Consider the following 7,400-nt stretch of genomic DNA (forward strand, 5'->3'; position numbering starts at 1 on the left):
ATATGGTGTGGGTTCACTTGCGCAAGGAGAGGTTTCCCAAAGAAAGAAAGTCCAAGCTGATGCCGAGGATAGATGGTCCTTTTGAGATCATCCAGAAAATCAATGACAATGCCTACAAGCTTGATCTTAAAGGTAAGTATGATATAAGCAACAGTTTCAATGTTACTGACTTGATCTCTTTTGTTGCAGATGAGCCAGATTTGAGGACAAATCCTTTTCAAGAGGGAGGGGATGATATGATTATGGACCAGTCAAGCAAAGAAGACAAGAGACCATGGAGGAACCAGCTGATGAAGATGCTCTCACCATGCCTAAGGGTCCCATGACTCGAGCCAGAAGCAAGCAACTCAAAGAAGCCATTGGAGGACTACTTAAGACATCCATGAAGCAAGAAGAAAGTCTTGGAAGAAGCTTGATCAACCAAGACACACTTACCACAATTCAAGCTATTTCTTTTTCTAGATAGTCATCAAATGAGCAAGTAACATATGTGTGCTCTTTTTCCCTATCTTTGGTTTTGTCCCACTGGGTTTTCCAAAGATAGGTTTTTAACGAGGCCATATGTTGCTTTCCTATCACTCATTTGATGTACTTAGGATTTTCAGACTTTCATATTTTATCTTATGTTTTATTTTTAGACTATGGTTTGTTTTATGACACATTAAGAGACCAAGGAGCCTGTTCCTTGCTCTCTCTATATATATGTGCTCGGAAACCCTAAATGAAGTTATCCAATCTTTTATTTTCAGACTCTTGTCTCTCTCTCTGTCGGCTGCAAGCTCCCTTGTAGTTCTGAGATCCTTTGAGTCTTTGTTAGTGTGTCATATCTAACAAAACCACAAGAGTAATCCTTCCTGGTGTGTCATATCCGAGACTGATTACTTAGGAGTATCAAGGAGTCCCTTCCATAACTCTTTGTGTCACCATTCAATCCACAAGCCTTGAAGAAGATTGAGTCTCTGATTCTCTACTTGCAAGGATCTATCCCATTTCCATCCAGAGAAGCATCCTAGGAGTGTATTATAAGAAGATATCCCACTTTCTATCCAGATGATTCCAGATTAGCCTGTTCGGACATATGTCATTATCTTCATGATTCTTATCAAACCAGGATGAACCACGATCTAAGAAGCTTTATTTGGAACCACTAATCAGTGGGGAATAACCAGGAAGTTGAATAAATCTCATAAGTGTTGTGAGCAAGAAGATATCCCACCTTCTATCCAGATGATTCCAGATTAGCCTGTTCGGACATATGGCAATATCTTCATGATTCTTATCAAACCAGGATGAACCATGATCTAAGAAGCTTTATTTGGAACCACTAATCAGTGGAGAATAACCAGGAAGTTGAAATAAATCTCATAGGAGTTGTGAGGAAGAAGATATCCCACTTTCTATCCAGATGATTCCAGATTAGCCTGTTCGGACATATGAAAATAACTTCATGATTCTTATTAAAACAGGATGAACCACGATCTAAGAAGCTTTATTTGGAACCACTAATCAGTGGAGAATAACCAGGAAGTTGAATAAATCTCATAAGTGTTGTGAGCAGGAAGATATCCCACTTCTATCCAGATGATTCCAGATTAGCCTGTTCGGACATATGGCAATATCTTCATGATTCTTATCAAACCAGGATGAACCACGATCTAAGAAGCTTTATTTGGAACCACTAATCAGTGGAGAATAACCAGGAAGTTGAATAAATCTCATAGGAGTTGTGAGTAAGAAGATATCCCACTTTCTATCCAGATGATTCCAGATTAGCCTGTTCGGACATATGCCATTATCTTCATGATTCTTATCAAACCAGGATGAACCATGATCTAAGAAGCTTTATTTGGAAACCACTAATCAGTGGAGAATAACCAGGAAGTTTAATAAATCTCATAGTGTTGTGAGCAACAAAATATCCCACCTTCTACCCAGATGATTACAGATTAGCCTGTTTGGACATATGCCATTATCTTCATGATTCTTATCAAACCAGGATGAACCACGATCTAAGAAGCATTATTTGGAACCACTAATCAGTGGAGAATAACCAGGAAGTTGAAAAAAATCTCATAGGAGTTGTGAGTAAGAAGATATCCCACTTTCTATCCAGATGATTCCAGATTAGCCTGTTCGGACATATGACAATATCTTCATGATTCTTATCAAACCAGGATGAACCACGATCTAAGAAGCTTTATTTGGAACCACTAATCAGTGGAGAATAACCAGGAAGTTGAATAAATCTCATAAGTGTTGTGAGCAAGAAGATATCCCACTTTCTATCCAGATGATTCCAGATTAGCCTGTTCGGTCATATGCCATTATCTTCATGATTCTTATCAAACCAGGATGAACCACGATCTAAGAAGCTTTTTTGGAACCACTACTCAGTGGAGAATAACCAGGAAGTTGAATAAATCTCATAAGTGTTGTGAGCAAGAAGATATCCCACCTTCTATCCAGGTTATTCCAAATTAGCCTGTTCGGACATATGCCATTATCTTCATGATTCTTATCAAACCAGGATGAACCACGATCTAAGAAGCTTTATTTGGAACCACTAATCAGTGGAGAATAACCAGGAAGTTGAATAAATCTCATAAGTGTTGTGAGCAACAAGATATCACACCTTCTATCCAGATGATTCCAGATTAGCATGTTCGGACACATGCATTATCTTCATGATTCTTATCAAACCAGGATGAACCACGATCTAAGAAGCTTTATTTGGAACTAATCAGTGGAGAATAACCAGGAAGTTGAATAAATCTCATAGGAGTTGTGATTAAGAAGATATCCCACTTTCTGTCCAGATGATTCCAGATTAGCCTGTTCGGACATATGGCATATCTTCATGATTCTTATCAAACCAGGATGAACCAATATGTAAGAAGCTTGATTGGGAACCACTACTCAGTGGAGAATAACCAGGAAGTTAAATAAATCTCATAGGAGTTGTGAGTAAGAAGATATCCCACTTTCTATCTAGATGATTCCAGATTAGCCTGTTCGGACATATGCCATTATCTTCATGATTCTTATCAAACCAGGATGAACCACGGTCTAAGAAGCTTTATTTGGAACCACTATTCAATGGAGAATAACCAGGAAGTTAAATAAATCTCATAGGAGTTGTGAGGAAGAAGATATCCCACCTTCTATCCAGATTATTCCAGATTAGCCTGTTCGGACATATGCCATTATCTTCATGATTCTTATCAAACCAGGATGAACCACGATCTAAGAAGCTTTATTTGGAACCACTAATCAGTGGAGAATAACCAGGGAGTTGAATAAATCTCATAGGAGTTGTGAGTAAGAAGATATCCCACTTTCTATCCAGATGATTCCAGATTAACCTGTTCGGACATATGCAATTATCTTCATGATTCTTATCAAACCAGGATGAACCACGATCTAAGAAGCTTTATTTGGAACCACTAATCAGTGGAGAATAACCTGGAAGTTGAATAAATCTCATAGGAGTTGTGATTAAGAAGATATCCCACTTTCTGTCCAGATGATTCCAGATTAGCTTGTTCGGACATATGGCAATATCTTCATGATTCTTATCAAAACACGATGAACCAATATGTAAGAAGCTTGATTGGGAACCACTACTCAGTGGAGAATAACCAGGAAGTTGAATAAATCTCACAGGAGTTGTGAGTAAGAAGATATCCCACTTTCTATCCAGATGATTCCAGATTAGCCTGTTCGGACATATGCATATCTTCATGATTCTTATCAAACCAGGATGAACCACGGTCTAAGAAGCTTTATTTGGAACCACTATTCAATGGAGAATAACCAGGAAGTTAAATAAATCTCATAGGAGTTGTGAGGAAGAAGATATCCCACTTTCTATATAGATGATTCCAGATTAGCCTGTTCGGACATATGACAATAGCTTCATGATTCTTATTAAACCAGGATGAACCACGATCTAAGAAGCTTTATTTCGAACCACTAATCAGTGGAGAATAACCAGGAAGTTGAATAAATCTCATAGTGTTTGTGAGCAAGAAGATATCCCACCTTCTATCCAGATGATTCCAGATTAGCCTGTTCGGACATATGGCAATATCTTCATGATTCTTATCAAAACAGGATGAACTGATATACCATGAATTTCACCCATTTTTAACCATGGTATATAAGAGTTTTCAATTATTTACTTTGTTTTCAAAGTATTTTAGAGTATTTTCAAAGTATTTTAGAGCATTTTTGGAGTATTTTCACGAATGAAGAATCGACCGATAGGAATCATGCGAGGTCGGGCGATTAGAGTCACTTACTATCGATCGAGAGTGATGGAAGAGCGTCGATCGATATTTAACCATTCGATGGACTACGACTTAGAAGATTTTTTGTGTATCAAAAGTGTGCTATTTACACATTTAGTCCCTGGCTGCCTGTTAGGCTTTATATACTAGGGTTTTGTATCATTTTAGAGGCAGACTTGCCTAGAGACCTATTGGAGAAGAGAAGCAATTTGGCTACCTGAGGAGAAGATCTAGAGTTGGAGAGATAGATCTGAGACTGCAAAACAGAGAAGATCTTGAACTCCCTTTTTATCTTACTCACTACTCTTTGTGTTCCTTATTTCACATTAAGTTTTATTCAAACCATCATGATCTTGTCCCTCATGAATATGTCTGAGTAAACCTAATTGTTAGATTTAGGTTTCTCATAAGGGTGAATCATGTGATGAGATTGTGATGTCTATTAGGGGTGTTAAAATAGTTCTTTCACTTGGTTGTTCTTAATACTAGATTTAGGATTGATCACCCTTAAATCTAGATCTTAGGATTGAAGAGATAACCAACTGTATACTCTCAATACCCTGAAATAAACTATAGTGACCTAACTGACTAGACTCATGCGAAAGGTGGTCTAGATCATTAGAGAACGTGTTCAACCAAATCGATAATGCTTGCTAGAATTACCATCGATCGACACAACCATCGTTGTAGCGATCGATTGTATGAAAGGTGTATCGATCGATTAAGACATAGTCGTATCGATCGACTCTTTTCGAGATCAACAAACGACAGTTGAGATCCGGGATCTAGTAAAGGAGACCCTACTGGTCGTACCAATGATTGAGTTCATGGACTAAAGCCCTATTGTCACTTTCAAACTACATAAATTCATACCTGAGAAATACCTGAATCTAGCTATCTTCCTCATCTAGAAACAACATTCACTTCATTTACTGAACAATTCCCTTGTTCACCTTAATATTTACTGTTTTAAAACATATTAAACCTTAAGTCTATTCTTAACTCTATTTAGTTAAGCCTTGAAGTAATCCTAGAGTCCTTGTGGATTCGATCCCTAAGTACTGCATCTGAACCTCTTATTTGAGAGAGTAATTCACTTTAAGGTAATTTGAGTGATATCAAATTTGGCGCCGTTGCCGGGGACTCTTTCTTATTACTTTTAGATTTTATTTAGGATTTAGCATAGACGTTGTTACTTTAGCTAATTTTTCTATTCTTTTGTTTTACAACAAAAAGATGGAGAATAGAGATATCGGCCAAGCATCGATCGACACAGAACGTTGTCGATCGAGCGACGCAGATACTGAAGAATCGATCGTTTCATCAGGAACATTATCGATCGACACCACCCAGCCGGAAGCAGGTAAGTACCCTCTTCCCGATGCTAATAATAAGAAGGTAGTCCAAACTGAACCAATAGGTCAATCAAGCAACATTTCTAGCCAAACTACTGAAAAACAGGGGACTGAAATCCCTGTTAAGTCAAAACTCTACTTTAGACATAGGTAAAGAAATTAAATTGCCCTTGCAAGAGTACTTAACCCCTAATAGGACCTATTCCAATAGGTCCGCTATCAGAATACCTGACGACGTCATCTCGAAAACCAAGTTTAATGCTGACTATTATAATATGATGCGTCGAAACCCTTTTAAAGGATCTTCTCTAGAACATCCACAAGACCACATCGAGGGTCTAGAGGAATTGATTCCAGATGAGTATATTCGTTGCAGACTTTTCCCATTTTCATTAGAAGGGGGAGCCTTAAGATGGCTAAACTGTCTACCAAGAGGATCCCTGACTAGCTGGAAAGAGATTAGAAATGCTTTCCTTAAACAATTCTTCGACGATACTCGTTATTGGGAAGTAAAGAGGCGAATCTCTACTTTCCGTCAAGATCCTCAGGAATCATTCAAAAATGCATGGGGAAGATTCAAGAGTTACGAAGTCGAATGTCCCCACCATGGTTATCCAGAACCACAATTTCTTAAGATCTTTTACAAAGGTGTTATTCTGAGCTATAAGACAACGCTTGATACAGCAAGCGAAAGGAATTTCGTTACTAGAAATCCTATGGAAGCAAGACGTCTAATCGAAAACATGGCGAGAGGAAGGTCCTATGAAGAGATGGATGAAGAAAAGGAGAAAGAAAAAACATAGTCTCAATAGAAAATACTGAGTTAGCTGAAATAAAAAATTCCATAAATTCACTTCACTCTCTTCTGACAGATCAAAATCCACCTAATCTGTACCCGTACTTCCCTAAAACTCTTCCTATATCGGATGACGAGTTCGATTTTATAGAAGGATTAGATGATACTGATCCTCATTCTGTATTTAACGTCGACAGCTTTACACGAGACTATGAAATCTGTATACAGTCTCGTACTGGAAGAGAAAAATACAATCTTAAGCAAGCTCTTACAGGAAACCGTAAAATGAAATTCAAATTCAACGGGAAAGTAAACAGTGTTTACGGAGAGCTAAATCAGAAAATGGATTCTCTAATTGAACATCTACGGGGGATGGAAGACAAAATTGCTAACCTTGCAACAACTCTGAAAAGAGAGACGGGTCGTCTTCCTGGAAGGACCGATGCTAATCCTGGAGCAAAACGCCAGGCATATGCTGTGATGCTACGAAGTGGAAAACACCTTGAAACGAATTCCAGAGAAGACGTCAGAAATAAAAAAAACTCATCGATAACGCGGGAAAAAGCAATTCCAACCCCATAAAACTGCTTGATAACAACTCAGACTCGAAACATCAGAGATAGGAAAAATTCTTCAAATGAAAAGAATAAGGGGAAAACTATGGATCTGGATAAGGAGAATCCCGATGCCGAAGACGAAATCGATATCGAGACGAACGGCATATCGATCGATCCTCTGGGAAGGAAAACGATCGACCGTCTGGCACCAGCAGTAGCATTACACAATCTATCGGGATTGAAAGAGTCTATAGAGCTCCTCCCCCTTTTCCTCCAAACAAACCGCAAACTAAGAAAGCGTTAGAGCATGCAATCTGCAAAAAGGCTTTCGATAAAATCTATTTCGAGACGTCCCTTAGTGACGCTCTTAAGATAGCCCCTTCAGTGAAAAAGTACATGAAAG

At 38.4% G+C, this 7,400-nt stretch overlaps 1 non-coding gene across 1 annotated transcript; it reads right to left on the bottom strand.

Annotated features, from left to right (window-relative positions):
• Window positions 1-6,150: 6,150 nt before the first annotated feature.
• On the bottom strand, window positions 6,151-6,257 carry LOC130505575 (small nucleolar RNA R71). The gene has a single exon (XR_008941738.1). It is a non-coding gene; the product is annotated as a small nucleolar RNA R71 (small nucleolar RNA).
• Window positions 6,258-7,400: the final 1,143 nt, after the last annotated feature.

Source organism: Raphanus sativus, unplaced genomic scaffold (genome assembly GCF_000801105.2).
Source record: "Raphanus sativus cultivar WK10039 unplaced genomic scaffold, ASM80110v3 Scaffold2389, whole genome shotgun sequence".
NCBI classification, from domain to species: Eukaryota; Viridiplantae; Streptophyta; class Magnoliopsida; order Brassicales; family Brassicaceae; genus Raphanus; species Raphanus sativus.